Source organism: Anomaloglossus baeobatrachus, chromosome 2 (assembly GCF_048569485.1).
Source record: "Anomaloglossus baeobatrachus isolate aAnoBae1 chromosome 2, aAnoBae1.hap1, whole genome shotgun sequence".
NCBI lineage: Eukaryota > Metazoa > Chordata > Amphibia > Anura > Aromobatidae > Anomaloglossus > Anomaloglossus baeobatrachus.
In genome coordinates, this window is record NC_134354.1 from 244,603,265 (window position 1) to 244,622,466 (window position 19,202).

Consider the following 19,202-nt stretch of genomic DNA (forward strand, 5'->3'; position numbering starts at 1 on the left):
ATAACTGGGGCACAAGTGCTGCCACTGAATGGGTGGGTGTGTGTGGGGCCCAATTTTTGGAAAAAAGGGAGACTCCGCTTGGAGTAACCCTTGCTTACATTGTTTTTAAAAGAAGCCAAGATAAACAGAGCTGGGATCAGGAAAGACTTTGCTACCTACCCTGGTCTCATCCTGGGGACGGTTAATTATGGCGTATTTTTGAATGTGCTTGATGCAAATCTAGCTGTGAAGTGTACAACTGGGGCACAACTGCTGCCACTGAAGGGGTGGGTGTGTGTGGGGCCCAATTTTTGGAAAAAAGGGAGACTCCGCTTGGAGTAACCCTTGCTTGCTGTGTTTTTTAAAAGAAGCCAAGATGAACAAGTCATGGTTCAGCAAAGACTTTGCTACCTACCCCGGTGTCATCCTGGAGACGGTTAAGAGTAGCGTATTTTTGAATGTGCTTGATGCAAATGTAGCTGTGAATTGTACAACTGGGGCACAACTGCTGCCACTGAAGGGGTGGGTGTGTGTGGGGCCCAATTTTTGGAAAAAAGGGAGACTCCGCTTGGAGTAACCCTTGCTTGCTGTGTTTTTTATAAATGATCCAAGATGAACAGAGCTGGGATCAGGAAAGACTTTGCTACCTACCCCGGTCTCATCCTGGGGACGGTTAATTATGGTGTATTTTTGAATGTGCTTGATGCAAATCTAGCTGTGAAGTGTATAACTGGGGCACAAGTGCTGCCACTGAATGGGTGGGTGTGTGTGGGGCCCAATTTTTGGAAAAAATGGAGACTCCGCTTGGAGTAACCCTTGCTTACATTGTTTTTAAAAGAAGCCAAGATAAACAGAGCTGGGATCAGGAAAGACTTTGCTACCTACCCTGGTCTCATCCTGGGGACGGTTAATTATGGCGTATTTTTGAATGTGCTTGATGCAAATCTAGCTGTGAAGTGTACAACTGGGGCACAACTGCTGCCACTGAAGGGGTGGGTGTGTGTGGGGCCCAATTTTTGGAAAAAAGGGAGACTCCGCTTGGAGTAACCCTTGCTTGCTGTGTTTTTTAAAAGAAGCCAAGATGAACAAGTCATGGTTCAGCAAAGACTTTGCTACCTACCCCGGTGTCATCCTGGAGACGGTTAAGAGTAGCGTATTTTTGAATGTGCTTGATGCAAATGTAGCTGTGAATTGTACAACTGGGGCACAACTGCTGCCACTGAAGGGGTGGGTGTGTGTGGGGCCCAATTTTTGGAAAAAAGGGAGACTCCGCTTGGAGTAACCCTTGCTTGCTGTGTTTTTTATAAATGATCCAAGATGAACAGAGCTGGGATCAGGAAAGACTTTGCTACCTACCCCGGTCTCATCCTGGGGACGGTTAATTATGGTGTATTTTTGAATGTGCTTGATGCAAATCTAGCTGTGAAGTGTATAACTGGGGCACAAGTGCTGCCACTGAATGGGTGGGTGTGTGTGGGGCCCAATTTTTGGAAAAAAGGGAGACTCCGCTTGGAGTAACCCTTGCTTACATTGTTTTTAAAAGAAGCCAAGATGAACAGAGCTGGGATCAGGAAAGACTTTGCTACCTACCCCGGTCTCATCCTGGGGACGGTTAATTATGGCGTATTTTTGAATGTGCTTGATGCAAATCTAGCTGTGAAGTGTATAACTGGGGCACAAGTGCTGCCACTGAATGGGTGCGTGTGTGTGGGGCCCAATTTTTGGAAAAAAGGGAGACTCCGCTTGGAGTAACCCTTGCTTACATTGTTTTTAAAAGAAGCCAAGATGAACAGAGCTGGGATCAGGAAAGACTTTGCTACCTACCCCGGTCTCATCCTGGGGATGGTTAATTATGGCGTATTTTTGAATGTGCTTGATGCAAATCTAGCTGTGAAGTCTATAACTGGGGCACAAGTGCTGCCACTGAATGGGTGGGTGTGTGTGGGGCCCAATTTTTGGAAAAAAGGGACACTCTGCTTGGAGTAACCCTTGCTTACATTGTTTTTAAAAGAAGCCAAGATGAACAGAGCTGGGATCAGGAAAGACTTTGCTACCTACCCCGGTCTCATCCTGGGGATGGTTAATTATGGCGTATTTTTGAATGTGCTTGATGCAAATCTAGCTGTGAAGTGTATAACTGGGGCACAAGTGCTGCCACTGAATGGGTGGGTATGTGTGGGGCCCAATTTTTGGAAAAAAGGGAGACTCCGCTTGGAGTAACCCTTGCTTGCTGTGTTTTTTTAAAAGATCCAAGATGAACAGAGCTGGGATCAGGAAAGACTTTGCTACCTACCCCGGTCTCATCCTGGGGACGGTTAATTATGGCGTATTTTTGAATGTGCTTGATGTAAATCTAGCTGTGAAGTGTATAACTGGGGCACAAGTGCTGCCACTGAATGGGTGGGTGTGTGTGGGGCCCAATTTTTGGAAAAAAGGGAGACTCCGCTTGGAGTAACCCTTGCTTACATTGTTTTTAAAAGAAGCCAAGATAAACAGAGCTGGGATTAGGAAAGACTTTGCTACCTACCCCGGTCTCATCCTGGGGACGGTTAATTATGGCGTATTTTTGAATGTGCTTGATGCAAATCTAGCTGTGAAGTGTACAACTGGGGCACAACTGCTGCCACTGAAGGGGTGGGTGTGTGTGGGGCCCAATTTTTGGAAAAAAGGGAGACTCCGCTTGGAGTAACCCTTGCTTGCTGTGTTTTTTTATAAATGATCCAAGATGAACAGAACTGGGATCAGGAAAGACTTTGCTACCTACCCCAGTCTCATCCTGGGGATGGTTAATTATGGCGTATTTTTGAATGTGCTTGATGCAAATTTAGCTGTGAAGTGTATAACTGGGGCACAAGTGCTGCCACTGAATGGGTGGGTGTGTGTGGGGCCCAATTTTTGGAAAAAAGGGAGACTCCGCTTGGAGTAACCCTTGCTTACATTGTTTTTAAAAGAAGCCAAGATGAACAGAGCTGGGATCAGGAAAGACTTTGCTACCTACCCCGGTCTCATCCTGGGGACGGTTAATTATGGCGTATTTTTGAATGTGCTTGATGCAAATCTAGCTGTGAAGTGTATAACTGGGGCACAAGTGCTGCCACTGAATGGGTGGGTGTGTGTGGGGCCCAATTTTTGGAAAAAAGGGAGACTCCGCTTGGAGTAACCCTTGCTTACATTGTTTTTAAAAGAAGCCAAGATGAACAGAGCTGGGATCAGGAAAGACTTTGCTACCTACCCCGGTCTCATCCTGGGGATGGTTAATTATGGCGTATTTTTGAATGTGCTTGATGCAAATCTAGCTGTGAAGTGTATAACTGGGGCACAAGTGCTGCCACTGAAGGGGTGGGTGTGTGTGGGGCCCAATTTTTGGAAAAAAGGGAGACTCCGCTTGGAGTAACCCTTGCTTACATTGTTTTTAAAAGAAACCAAGATAAACAGAGCTGGGATCAGGAAAGACTTTGCTACCTACCCTGGTCTCATCCTGGGGACGGTTAATTATGGCGTATTTTTGAATGTGCTTGATGCAAATCTAGCTGTGAAGTGTACAACTGGGGCACAACTGCTGCCACTGAAGGGGTGGGTGTGTGTGGGGCCCAATTTTTGGAAAAAAGGGAGACTCCGCTTGGAGTAACCCTTGCTTGCTGTGTTTTTTATAAATGATCCAAGATGAACAGAGCTGGGATCAGGAAAGACTTTGCTACCTACCCCGGTCTCATCCTGGGGACGGTTAATTATGGTGTATTTTTGAATGTGCTTGATGCAAATCTAGCTGTGAAGTGTATAACTGGGGCACAAGTGCTGCCACTGAATGGGTGGGTGTGTGTGGGGCCCAATTTTTGGAAAAAATGGAGACTCCGCTTGGAGTAACCCTTGCTTACATTGTTTTTAAAAGAAGCCAAGATAAACAGAGCTGGGATCAGGAAAGACTTTGCTACCTACCCTGGTCTCATCCTGGGGACGGTTAATTATGGCGTATTTTTGAATGTGCTTGATGCAAATCTAGCTGTGAAGTGTACAACTGGGGCACAACTGCTGCCACTGAAGGGGTGGGTGTGTGTGGGGCCCAATTTTTGGAAAAAAGGGAGACTCCGCTTGGAGTAACCCTTGCTTGCTGTGTTTTTTAAAAGAAGCCAAGATGAACAAGTCATGGTTCAGCAAAGACTTTGCTACCTACCCCGGTGTCATCCTGGAGACGGTTAAGAGTAGCGTATTTTTGAATGTGCTTGATGCAAATGTAGCTGTGAATTGTACAACTGGGGCACAACTGCTGCCACTGAAGGGGTGGGTGTGTGTGGGGCCCAATTTTTGGAAAAAAGGGAGACTCCGCTTGGAGTAACCCTTGCTTGCTGTGTTTTTTATAAATGATCCAAGATGAACAGAGCTGGGATCAGGAAAGACTTTGCTACCTACCTTGGTCTCATCCTGGGGACGGTTAATTATGGTGTATTTTTGAATGTGCTTGATGCAAATCTAGCTGTGAAGTGTACAACTGGGGCACAAGTGCTGCCACTGAATGGGTGGGTGTGTGTGGGGCCCAATTTTTGGAAAAAAGGGAGACTCCGCTTGGAGTAACCCTTGCTTACATTGTTTTTAAAAGAAGCCAAGATGAACAGAGCTGGGATCAGGAAAGACTTTGCTACCTACCCCGGTCTCATCCTGGGGACGGTTAATTATGGCGTATTTTTGAATGTGCTTGATGCAAATCTAGCTGTGAAGTGTATAACTGGGGCACAAGTGCTGCCACTGAATGGGTGCGTGTGTGTGGGGCCCAATTTTTGGAAAAAAGGGAGACTCCGCTTGGAGTAACCCTTGCTTACATTGTTTTTAAAAGAAGCCAAGATGAACAGAGCTGGGATCAGGAAAGACTTTGCTACCTACCCCGGTCTCATCCTGGGGATGGTTAATTATGGCGTATTTTTGAATGTGCTTGATGCAAATCTAGCTGTGAAGTCTATAACTGGGGCACAAGTGCTGCCACTGAATGGGTGGGTGTGTGTGGGGCCCAATTTTTGGAAAAAAGGGACACTCTGCTTGGAGTAACCCTTGCTTACATTGTTTTTAAAAGAAGCCAAGATGAACAGAGCTGGGATCAGGAAAGACTTTGCTACCTACCCCGGTCTCATCCTGGGGATGGTTAATTATGGCGTATTTTTGAATGTGCTTGATGCAAATCTAGCTGTGAAGTGTATAACTGGGGCACAAGTGCTGCCACTGAATGGGTGGGTATGTGTGGGGCCCAATTTTTGGAAAAAAGGGAGACTCCGCTTGGAGTAACCCTTGCTTGCTGTGTTTTTTTAAAAGATCCAAGATGAACAGAGCTGGGATCAGGAAAGACTTTGCTACCTACCCCGGTCTCATCCTGGGGACGGTTAATTATGGCGTATTTTTGAATGTGCTTGATGTAAATCTAGCTGTGAAGTGTATAACTGGGGCACAAGTGCTGCCACTGAATGGGTGGGTGTGTGTGGGGCCCAATTTTTGGAAAAAAGGGAGACTCCGCTTGGAGTAACCCTTGCTTACATTGTTTTTAAAAGAAGCCAAGATAAACAGAGCTGGGATCAGGAAAGACTTTGCTACCTACCCCGGTCTCATCCTGGGGACGGTTAATTATGGCGTATTTTTGAATGTGCTTGATGCAAATCTAGCTGTGAAGTGTACAACTGGGGCACAACTGCTGCCACTGAAGGGGTGGGTGTGTGTGGGGCCCAATTTTTGGAAAAAAGGGAGACTCCGCTTGGAGTAACCCTTGCTTGCTGTGTTTTTTTATAAATGATCCAAGATGAACAGAACTGGGATCAGGAAAGACTTTGCTACCTACCCCAGTCTCATCCTGGGGATGGTTAATTATGGCGTATTTTTGAATGTGCTTGATGCAAATTTAGCTGTGAAGTGTATAACTGGGGCACAAGTGCTGCCACTGAATGGGTGGGTGTGTGTGGGGCCCAATTTTTGGAAAAAAGGGAGACTCCGCTTGGAGTAACCCTTGCTTACATTGTTTTTAAAAGAAGCCAAGATGAACAGAGCTGGGATCAGGAAAGACTTTGCTACCTACCCCGGTCTCATCCTGGGGACGGTTAATTATGGCGTATTTTTGAATGTGCTTGATGCAAATCTAGCTGTGAAGTGTATAACTGGGGCACAAGTGCTGCCACTGAATGGGTGGGTGTGTGTGGGGCCCAATTTTTGGAAAAAAGGGAGACTCCGCTTGGAGTAACCCTTGCTTACATTGTTTTTAAAAGAAGCCAAGATGAACAGAGCTGGGATCAGGAAAGACTTTGCTACCTACCCCGGTCTCATCCTGGGGATGGTTAATTATGGCGTATTTTTGAATGTGCTTGATGCAAATCTAGCTGTGAAGTGTATAACTGGGGCACAAGTGCTGCCACTGAAGGGGTGGGTGTGTGTGGGGCCCAATTTTTGGAAAAAAGGGAGACTCCGCTTGGAGTAACCCTTGCTTACATTGTTTTTAAAAGAAGCCAAGATAAACAGAGCTGGGATCAGGAAAGACTTTGCTACCTACCCTGGTCTCATCCTGGGGACGGTTAATTATGGCGTATTTTTGAATGTGCTTGATGCAAATCTAGCTGTGAAGTGTACAACTGGGGCACAACTGCTGCCACTGAAGGGGTGGGTGTGTGTGGGGCCCAATTTTTGGAAAAAAGGGAGACTCCGCTTGGAGTAACCCTTGCTTGCTGTGTTTTTTAAAAGAAGCCAAGATGAACAAGTCATGGTTCAGCAAAGACTTTGCTACCTACCCCGGTGTCATCCTGGAGACAGTTAAGAGTAGCGTATTTTTGAATGTGCTTGATGCAAATGTAGCTGTGAATTGTACAACTGGGGCACAACTGCTGCCACTGAAGGGGTGGGTGTGTGTGGGGCCCATTTTTTGGAAAAAAGGGAGACTCCGCTTGGAGTAACCCTTGCTTGCTGTGTTTTTTATAAATGATCCAAGATGAACAGAGCTGGGATCAGGAAAGACTTTGCTACCTACCCCGGTCTCATCCTGGGGACGGTTAATTATGGTGTATTTTTGAATGTGCTTGATGCAAATCTAGCTGTGAAGTGTATAACTGGGGCACAAGTGCTGCCACTGAATGGGTGGGTGTGTGTGGGGCCCAATTTTTGGAAAAAAGGGAGACTCCGCTTGGAGTAACCCTTGTTTACATTGTTTTTAAAAGAAGCCAAGATAAACAGAGCTGGGATCAGGAAAGACTTTGCTACCTACCCTGGTCTCATCCTGGGGACGGTTAATTATGGCGTATTTTTGAATGTGCTTGATGCAAATCTAGCTGTGAAGTGTACAACTGGGGCACAACTGCTGCCACTGAAGGGGTGGGTGTGTGTGGGGCCCAATTTTTGGAAAAAAGGGAGACTCCGCTTGGAGTAACCCTTGCTTGCTGTGTTTTTTAAAAGAAGCCAAGATGAACAAGTCATGGTTCAGCAAAGACTTTGCTACCTACCCCGGTGTCATCCTGGAGACGGTTAAGAGTAGCGTATTTTTGAATGTGCTTGATGCAAATGTAGCTGTGAATTGTACAACTGGGGCACAACTGCTGCCACTGAAGGGGTGGGTGTGTGTGGGGCCCAATTTTTGGAAAAAAGGGAGACTCCGCTTGGAGTAACCCTTGCTTGCTGTGTTTTTTATAAATGATCCAAGATGAACAGAGCTGGGATCAGGAAAGACTTTGCTACCTACCCCGGTCTCATCCTGGGGACGGTTAATTATGGTGTATTTTTGAATGTGCTTGATGCAAATCTAGCTGTGAAGTGTATAACTGGGGCACAAGTGCTGCCACTGAATGGGTGGGTGTGTGTGGGGCCCAATTTTTGGAAAAAAGGGAGACTCCGCTTGGAGTAACCCTTGCTTACATTGTTTTTAAAAGAAGCCAAGATGAACAGAGCTGGGATCAGGAAAGACTTTGCTACCTACCCCGGTCTCATCCTGGGGACGGTTAATTATGGCGTATTTTTGAATGTGCTTGATGCAAATCTAGCTGTGAAGTGTATAACTGGGGCACAAGTGCTGCCACTGAATGGGTGCGTGTGTGTGGGGCCCAATTTTTGGAAAAAAGGGAGACTCCGCTTGGAGTAACCCTTGCTTACATTGTTTTTAAAAGAAGCCAAGATGAACAGAGCTGGGATCAGGAAAGACTTTGCTACCTACCCCGGTCTCATCCTGGGGATGGTTAATTATGGCGTATTTTTGAATGTGCTTGATGCAAATCTAGCTGTGAAGTGTATAACTGGGGCACAAGTGCTGCCACTGAATGGGTGGGTGTGTGTGGGGCCCAATTTTTGGAAAAAAGGGACACTCTGCTTGGAGTAACCCTTGCTTACATTGTTTTTAAAAGAAGCCAAGATGAACAGAGCTGGGATCAGGAAAGACTTTGCTACCTACCCCGGTCTCATCCTGGGGACGGTTAATTATGGCGTATTTTTGAATGTGCTTGATGCAAATCTAGCTGTGAAGTGTATAACTGGGGCACAAGTGCTGCCACTGAATGGGTGGGTATGTGTGGGGCCCAATTTTTGGAAAAAAGGGAGACTCCGCTTGGAGTAACCCTTGCTTGCTGTGTTTTTTTAAAAGATCCAAGATGAACAGAGCTGGGATCAGGAAAGACTTTGCTACCTACCCCGGTCTCATCCTGGGGACGGTTAATTATGGCGTATTTTTGAATGTGCTTGATGCAAATCTAGCTGTGAATTGTACAACTGGGGCACAACTGCTGCCACTGAAGGGGTGGGTGTGTGTGGGGCCCAATTTTTGGAAAAAAGGGAGACTCCGCTTGGAGTAACCCTTGCTTGCTGTGTTTTTTAAAAGAAGCCAAGATGAACAAGTCATGGTTCAGCAAAGACTTTGCTACCTACTCCGGTGTCATCCTGGGGACGGTTAAGAATAGCGTATTTTTGAATGTGCTTGATGCAAATCTAGCTGTGAAGTGTATAACTAGGGCACAAGTGCTGCCACTGAATGGGTGGGTGTGTGTGGGCCCCAATTTTTGGAAAAAAGGGATACTCCGCTTGGAGTCACCTTGCGGTGTTTTACATGATTTTAGAAGGGCGTGCCATGCCTATATCTGTGTGTCCTCCTCTTTTTCCTTGTCCAGCTCTTTTGTTTTCCCATGAGTATATGTCCTTGTCACTTTCCCATGTGTTTGTGTTGTGTTGTGAGTTGTTTGTCACCTTTTGGACACCTTTGAGGGTGTTTTCTTTGTGTTTTTATGTGTTTGTGATTGCCTGCCATTGTTTCCTATGCGGTTCGAGTTCGGTTCGTCGAACGTTCAACGAACCGAACTCGATTGGGACCTCCGGGACCGGTTCGCTCATCTCTAGTCACCTGCTGTAATGTCCCCATTGTTTAGTAATGTCCCCTGAAGTAATGTGACCATTGTTTAATAATGTCCCCTACTGTAATGTTACCATTGTTTACTAATTTCCCCTGCTGTAATGTCCCGTGCAGTAATGAGCCCATTATTTAATAATGTCCTCCTGCTGGTGCCCTTCTGTCCCCTATGATGCCATTGTTTACACACAATAAAAGATATTCCCACCTGTCCTTTGTTCCCGCGGTGCCTCCAGCTGCTTCTTGCAGTCCACAGGCACACAGACTCTTCCATGATAGCGGCCACTGCAGGATGTTGTCATGTCTTTACTACAGTTGAATGCTTTACGGCGCCACAAAGCATTCAGCTGCAGTAAAGCGCTGACAGTCTCAGTGGCCCTGTGTATTAGACGTGATCATGGAGCAGTGCAGTTGAATGTTTTGTGGCACCGTAAAGCATGCAACTGTAGTAAAGCCATTTCAACATCCTGCAGCGGCTTCTCTGTGCACTGGACACTATCCGGAGGGGTCTGTGTGCCTGTGGACTGCAAGGAGCAGCTGGAGGCACCGTGGAAATGGAGGACAGGTGAGAATATCTTTAATTGTGTGTAAAAGATGACACCGTGCCCCGGTGACAACCGATGACGACACCCGGCGTATAAGGCGACCCCCGACTTTTGAGAAGATTTTCAGGGGTTAAAAAGTCATCTTATAGCCCGGAAAATACCATAATAATTTTCTCCTTCAAACTTTGCTTTCGTCAAAGAATACTCGCTTTGCAGCAATTCCAGCTTTGCAGACCTTTGGCATTTTAGCTGTTAATTTGATGAGGTAATTTGGAGATATTTTACCCCATGCTTGCTTCTAGAAGCCCCTCCCACAAGTTGGATTGGCTTGATGGGCACCTGTTGCGTACCATATGGTCAAGCTGCTCCCACAATAGCTCAATAGGATTGACATCTGGTGACTGGGCTGACCACTCCATTACAGATAGAATACCAGCTGCCTGCTTCTTCCCTAAATAGTTCATGCATAATTTGGAGGTGTGCTTTGGGTCATTGCCCTGTTGTAGGATGAAATTGGCTCCAATCAAGCGCTGTGCACAGGGAATAGTATGGTGTTGCAAAATGGAGTGATAGTGTTCCTTATTCAAAATCCATTTTACCTTGTACAAATCTCCCACTTTACCAGCACCAAAGCAACCCCAGACCATCACATTACCTCCATTATGGTTGACAGATGGCGTCAGGCACTCTTCCAGCATCTTTTCAGTTGTTCTGCATCTCACAAATGTTCTTCTGTGTGATCTAAACACCTCAAACTTCGATTTGTCTGTCCATAACACTTTTTTCCAATCTTCCTCTGTCCAATATATGTGTTCTTTTGTCCATATTAATCTTTTCCTTTTATTAGCCAGTCTCAGATACGGCTTTTGCTTTGCCACTCTGCCCTGAAGGCCAGCATCCCGGAGTCGCCTCTTCATTGTAGACGTTAACACTGGCGTTCTGCGGATACTATTTAATGAAGCTGCCAGTTGAGGGCCTGTGAGGTGTCGAGTTCTCAAACTAGAGATTCTAATGTACTTGTCTTGTTGCTCAGTTGTGCAGCGGGGCCTCCCACTTCTCTTTATACTCTGGTTAGAGCCTGTTTGTGCTCTCCTCTGACGGAAGTAGTACACACCGTTGTAGGAAATCTTCAGTTTCTTGGCAATTTCTCATATGGAATATCCTTCAGTTATAAGAACAAGATTAGACTGTCGAGTTTCCCATGAAAGTTCTCTTTTTCTTACCATTTTGAGAGTTTAATGGAACCAAGAGATGTAATGCTCCAGATTCTCAAGTAGCTCAAAGGAAGGTCAGTTTTTAGATAGCTTCTCTAATCAGCAAAACTGTTTTCAGCTGTGCTAACATACTTGCACAAGGGTTTTCAAGGGATTTCTAAACATCCATTAGCCTTCTAATACAGTTAGCAAACACAATGTACCATTGGAACACTGGAGTGGTGGTTGCTGGAAATGGGCCTCTATACAACTATGTAGATATTGCGTTCAAGACCGGATGTTTGCAACTAGAATAGTCATTTACCACATCAACAATGTATAGAGTGTATTTCTGTTTAAATTAATGTTAGCTACATTGAAAAAAAAATGTGATTTTCTTTAAAAAATACAGTCATATGAAAAAGTTTGGGCACCCCTATTAATGTTAACCTTTTTTCTTTATAACAATTTGGGTTTTTGCAACAGCTATTTCCGTTTCATATATCTAATAACTGATGGACTGAGTAATATTTCTGGATTGAAATGAGGTTTATTGTACTAACAGAAAATGTGCAATCCGCATTTAAACAAAATTTGACCGGTGCAAAAGTATGGGCACCTCAACATAAAAGTGACATTAATATTTTGTAGATCCTCCTTTTGCAAAAATAACAGCCTCTAGTCACTTTCTGTAGCTTTTTATGAGTTTCTGGATCCTGGATGAAGGTGTATTTGACCATTCCTGTTTACAAAACAATTCCAGTTCAGTTAAGTTTGATGGTCGCCGAGCATGGACAGCACGCTTCAAATCATCCTACAGATGTTTAATGATATTCAGGTCTGGGTACTGGGATGGCCATTCCAGAAAATTGTAATTGTTCCTCTGCATGAATGCCTGAGTAGATTTGGAGCGGTGTTTTAGATCATTGTCTTGCTGAAATATCCATCCCCTGCGTCACTGATTCTTGCACATTATTGTCAAGAATCTACTGATACTGAGTTGAATCCATGCGACCCTCAACTTTAACAAGATTCCCGGTGCCGGCATTGGCCATACAGCCCCAATGCATGATGGAACCTCCACGAAATTTTACTGTGGGTAGCAAGTGCTTTTCTTGGAATGCCGTGTCTTTTTGCCTCCATGCATAACACCTTTTTGTATGACAAAACAACTCAATCTTTGTTTCATCAGTCCACAGGACCTTCTTCCAAAATGTAACTGGCTTGTCCAAATGTGCTTTTGCATACCTCAGGCGACTCTGTTTGTGGCGTGCTTGCAGAAACGGCTTCTTTCGCATCACTCTCCCATACAGCTTCTCCTTGTGCAACGTGCGCTGTATTGTTGACCGATGCACATTGACACCATCTGCAGCAAGATGATGCTGCAGGTCTTTGGAGGTGGTCTGTGGATTGTCCTTGACTGTTCTCACCATTCTTCTTCTCTGCCTTTCTGATATTTTTCTTGGCCTGCCACTTCTGGGCTTAACAAGAACTGTTAATTACCAAAGTCCAATTACCTGTATACAGTTCAGTTAGTCCTAACAACCACAACTTGGCACCGGAATACCGACCAAGAAAGAAGTGAATCAATACAATTTGCTATGAAATCTTATTTTATTCTCAATAAATTCATTCAAATATCAATGACATGCCCCCTTTTGATATTGCGAGTGGCGAAACGTACGTCAGGGGTTGTGGGACGCATGGCCAGATGATTCATTTTTTAATGTGAGTATTTTTTCTATTCTAGTGTTAACTATTTAATAATTGGCAGTATTTTCTGTTGTACTACTTTAATGAAGACAGTCATGCCTCGCCAAGTCGGGTGAGTGATACTTTGTTGCAAAATCAGTGTGACATACTGGGATGATTTGCCTGAGGATGGTAGGAGGTGATGCGGCATGTATGATGGTGGTATTGGCTCACATTGTATAAAAAGGTCAACTTGTGCTTGGACTTATAAATAATAGGTGAGCCGATCCAGCTATATATATGGCCTGCTGCCTTGTATCATATTATCAGGGCAAAAATAGACCACTGAGTCCTTTTTTTGTCCTAGAATTTGTCACACTGGAATAGTAAAATAGTAAATGGCGATACATTCAATGTTGGCAGAGATATGCCTCAGGATGCATATAAATCAATGTTAATTGGTACCTTGATATTTATATACTTTGATGGCTAACCAATATATTAGATCTAGCCAATCCATGTTTTGGGGCAATTATCTCGGGCCATATATTGATGCAGAACCACTAATAAGGATATAACTGTGATTTGCAATACCAGATTGATGTCAGGCATGGCTGCTCGATGTTATATTTAGTGATAACATATTATGCACAACATAGAGATGATGTGTGGACATTCTGGAACCATGTGCCCCCCAGGTGGCTCTCTTGTTTAATTGATATTTGAATGAATTTATTGAGAATAAAATAAGATTTCATAGCAAATTGCATTGATTCACTTCTTTCTTGGTCGGTATTCCGGTGCCAAGATGTGGTAGTTAACAAGAACTGTACCTGTGTTCTTCCATTTCTTTACTATGTTCCTCACAGTGGAAACAGACAGTTTAAATCTCTGAGATAACTTTTTGTATCCTTCCCTTGAACAACTATGTTGAATAATCTTTGTTTTCAGATCATTTGAGAGTTGTTTTGAGGAGCCCATGATGCCACTCTTCTTAGGAGATTCAAATAGGAGAACAACTTGCAAGTGGCCACCTTAAATACCTTTTCTCATGATTGCATACACCTACCTATGAAGTTCAAAGCTCAATGAGTTACAAAACCAATTTAGTGCTTTAGTAAGTTAGTAAAAAGTAGTTAGGAGTGTTCAAATCAAGAAATTGATAAGGGTGCCCATACTTTTGCACCGGTCAAATTTTGTTGAAATGCGGATTGCACATTTTCTGTTAGTACAATAAACCTCATTTCAATCCAGAAATATTACTCAGTTCATCTGTTATTAGATATATGAAACTGAAATAGCTGTTGCAAAAACCCAAATTGTTATAAAGAAAAAAGGTTAACATTAATAGGGGTGCCCAAACTTTTTCATATGACTGTAAGGAAATATCTAAGTGACCCTAAACTCTTGAACTGTAGAGTATACCATTAAAAAGTTTTATTTATTTTTAAATTAAAACATCTTTGCAGTTTTTAAGGGGGCCCCATTTTTCATTTAGTCCTATATGATTCATTAATCTGTTTAATAAATGTTAAATTTTAAAAGACATTATAAATTAATTAATGTGGAAAATTGGGTTTTATTTATTGTTCCATAATATCGATCGTAGTCTTTGTATATTGATTGTTTTCGAAGTAACAACATAGTCATCTGGTAAGGCTTATCCAGTGATTAGGGTGAACTACTATAATTATAAAAATGGTTAACTGTTTTAGGGGTCATCTCAGATATGTTTTGCTCTCTTGTTCTGAACCCTTAGGCGGGCTTTGCATACTACAACATCGCAGGTGTCGTGGGGTCAAATCGAAAGTGATGCACATCCGGCGTCGCAGTCGATATCGTAGTGTGCAAATCCTTTTTGATACGATTAACGAGCGCAAAAGCGTCGTTATCGTATCATCGGTGTAGGGTCCAACATTTCCATAATGCCATTGCAGCGACAGGTACGATGTTGTTCCTCGTTCCTGTGGCAGCACACATCACTGTGTATGAAGCCGCAGGAGCGAGGAACATCTCCTACCTGCGTCCCGGCTGCAATGTGGAAGGAAAGAGGTGGGCGGGATATTTACCTCCTGCTCATCTCCGCCCCTCCGCTGCTATTGGCTGCCTGCCATGTGACGTCGCTGTGACGCCGCACGACCCGCCCCCTTAGGAAGGAGGCAGATCGCCGGCCAGAGCGACGTCGCAGGGCAGGTGAGTGCATGTAAAGCTGGCGTAGCGATAATGTTCGCTACGCCAGCAATCACAAGATATCACTGCTGTGACGGGGGTGGGGACTATCGCGCTCGACATCGCAGCATCGGCTTGCGATGTCGCAGCATGAAAAGTACCCCTTAGCTATTAGATTGAGCAGATAAGGTTGAATTGAAATGTTTCTGTCCGTGTGGATTCTCCTGGAAATATCAATCCAAATTAATTCTTCATTAATTTATTGTCCCTTATTATGCTTTATGGTCTGTCCAGACTCCACTCCATTAAATTTATGATGTCAAAATAACAAAAATACATACTTACTTTACCACACACCTCTCCGGCCTTTGAGCAGCCTCTTAACTACTGAATTTCACTCAACTGCAAACTACTCAAATGGTCCTCATAGCATATTTTTATCACTGCCACAAGTGCCTCCTCATGCTTGGCCAGGACGTCCAACTTTGATGAGGCCTGGCAGGGTTGTGTGCAAGCACGAGAAGGTCACAATGTCATCATGCCATGATGTGTGCTAGGTAGATACAGTGGAACCTCGCTTAACGAGTAACCCACTTAACGAGAATTTCGCTTAACAAGCAAAGCTTTCTGTAAATTTGTAACTCGATTTACGAGAAAGCTTTGCTGTATGAGCGAAATCCTCACCGCACACACTTCCGGGTCCATACATCCACCGTGCTCTAACCCGCACTTGCAGTCCACACAAACAGACACATGTACGCACAAACACACACAAACACACACGCACGCACACACATACAGTATTATGCTCACCTTACCTTCCGTTCCACGGCTGGCCTCATGGTTCTTGTAGTTCCCGGGTACATCGCGACGTCCTTGCGGCAAACTACATGACCCAGGAGGCCCGCAATGGAACGGAAGGTAAGGTGAGCATATAATATAATATAATATAGTGTACCTTCCGTTTCATCGCCGGCCTCCTGGGTTCTGTAGTTCGCCGCTCCGCTCCAGGCTGTGCATCGGCCTCCATAGCGACAAAGCAGGAACTTCCCGTCAGACGCTACTCAAAGGCAGCATGCTGGCAAATCAGAGGCAAGCGGCTCTGCCTTTGATTTCAGCGCTCTGGCCGCGGAAGTTTCTCCCTCGTTGTTATGGTAACCCGATACACAGCCCAGCCCTGTACCAGAGAACAACAAATCCCAGGAGACCGACGATGCAACAGAAGGTAAAGTGAGCATATAATATGTGCGTGTGCATGCGTGCTTGTGTGTTTGTGTGAGTTTTTGTGTGTTTATGTGAGTTTGTGTGTGTTTGTACGTGTTTGTGTGTGTTTGTGCATGTGTGGAATGACAGAATAGGGGACCAGGATGGGACATTTAACACGTTGTGGAACGAATCATCTGCATTGCAATGATTTCCTATGGGAAATCTTGCTTTGCTGATAGAGTAACTTGGTTAACAAGCAGTCCCAGAACGGATTGTTCTCGTTAAGCAAGGTTCCACTGTATATTTTTCTAATTGGTATCTAATGTTTAAGGATTTTAATTCATTATGGTTATTTATCTTTTTATTAGTTTTCAAAAATACTCAGTTCTTGTAGCTTTCACTGCACAGCCCTGCTCTGTCTGATCATCCTAATTTTTTCTGGTCCAATTTTCAGCATCTTCAGAACCTCCATTGCCTGAAAATTTTTGTTCCTGTAGCACTGACAAGACAGACTGCAATGGGCGACGAATATCATGATGAGATGTGAGGCCTTGTGAAAAGCCAAGAAATCCAATCAAAGGTGCAAAACATGCCAACAAAGACAGAACAGGAGCTATGAAGATGGCTCAACCAAAAAAGGAAAGCAGGACAGCAGAAGGCTAGATGAATAACATTTTTGTAGCTATTGTTTTTTTAATGTAAGCTGTAAAAAGAATTTCCCAGCCGGATTCAAGTGAAACTGCTAAATTCAAATTTCAGAAGCTCTCTTACAGTACCTTTGAGATTGACACAATAAGTTCAGACCTGACTTTCTTCTTCATACCTCTGTTGAATATCCTATTAGATGCCTCCTTGGATGTGACCCTTGAATCGCATGTCGTCCTACAATGAAAATTGGCTAGAATGTATTTTTTATAACCTGTCAAAATAAATTTACAGAACAATCTACAATGAGCATATTTCTGATTAAGTGAAAATACCCATCGTTTTTAATGCTTATTCAATTATTGGGCCGAAAAAGTGTGTTGAAAGTCCAACAAAGAATATTATAACAAAATTAGGTCATATTATAGACAAATAAAATCTAAATAGATCTAAACATAATGAAAAATGTATACATCAGTAGAATGGCAATTTAGATTAAAATAATACTATTTCTTGCTATGTAAAGATACCAAACAACTCTTGTGTTAATTTACTTTTTACTTCTGAAATACGTATATAATGTTAAGTTGGACTTAGAATACCCCAAAAATATTTTTACTTAAAAAGTATAATAAAAACACTATGTAAGCATCTAGGTACAGAAAAAGTAATCAGAAAATTGCCTTTTCAGCAGAACTGTCATCTGGCAGAAAACTGTCTTTATCATATTGAGCTGTGCACTTAAAGTGAATTCATTGAATGTATTAAATCAATAACTACACAATTTTAAAATTCGACATGATTGCATGGCACTAATTTTAAACATTACTATTTCCCATGCAGTTGATAATATTAGTTGACTCTTTTATTTCTAAATTCAATATCTAAAAACATAGAAAAATATCCAAACTGTAATACTGCCACTAAACGTGTGTGTTCTTTTCTTGAAAATTTAAAGTGGGATCAAACTATAATGTCACCTATTTTCATTTAAATCTAATAAAACAAAGTAACAAATGTTAATTTTATTGTAACAAAGAAACATGTAATTTGCCAGGTTTATGATTTGCATTTAGAAAATGTAATGAGGTTTTAAAAGATTATTAAAATTTATGTTTCCAGAAATAGTGTAAGTGCGGCATTACACGAGACGATTTATCGTGCGATCGCATAAGCGATCGTACCCACCCCCGTCGTTCGTGCGTCACGGGCAATTTGATGCCCGTGGCGCACAAAGTCGTTTACCCCTGTCATATGTACTTACCTCCCGAACGACCTCGCTGTGGGCGGCGAACATCCTCTTCCTGAAGAAGGAGGGACGTTTGGCGTCACAGTGACGTCACACAGCGGCCGCCCAATAGAAGCGGAGGGGCGGAGATGAGCGGGACGTAACATCCAGCCCACTTCCTTCCTCCTGCATTGCCGGCGGGATGCAGGTAAGCTGTGTTCATCGTTCCTTGGGTGTCACACGGAGCGACGTGTGCTGCCTCGGGAACGAAAAACAACCGGCACGCAGAAGGAGGAACGACTTTATGAAAATGAACAATGTGTCAACGCGTAACGATAAGGTGAGTATTTTTGCTCGTTCACAGTCGCTCGTAGCTGTCACATGCTACGATATCTCTAACGATGCCAGATGTGCGTCACGGAATCCGTGACCCCGACGACATATCGCCTGATATATCGCAGCTTGTGACGCTGCCCTTAGTCTCATCCATGAGCTATATCTGATGTTGCAGCTGTTACTAATTCGAGCTAATGGGGCTTGGCTACTATACCGGACATAGCCCCATCCTGTGCGCACGAAAAGGACTTGGTGTAGAAGGAAAAGCATTTTTTATATTACCTAACAACCAATTTAGAATAATAATGACAACTGATTTTCAGAAATTACATGCTTAATTACATACTGTATCTCATGCTATTTCTCTGTATTGAATGGTAGTTTCCTGTAGAAATAAATACTTCGCTACATAGATTGAAAAACACCTGGGTCCAACTAGTTCAACCTTTCTCCACTAATTATACATTTATGTAACTAAATCATATAACCGACAATGTTGTGTGCACTAAGGAAACATCCAGCTCTTTTTTAAAAGCTGTTATAGTGTCTGCCATTACTACATCTTGTGGTAGGGCATTCCACAGTCTGACTACTCTAACTGTAAAGAACCCTTTCCTATTTAGCTGCTGGAATCGCTTTTCTTCCACTCATAGTGAATGCCCCCTGGTTCTTAGTATGGTCTTCAGAAGGAATAAGGGTGTGTGGGACTGTGGGCATTCTAACATGCTAATGAATGTGCAGCATCAGAGAATAATCTCACTCACACCTCCGCCGCCATTGCATCCAATGCTGGATTTCGGCTCAGTGCACATGACCCCGTAGGTTTGGTCATGCGCACTACTTCAGTTTGAAGCCAGGACGTGTACACC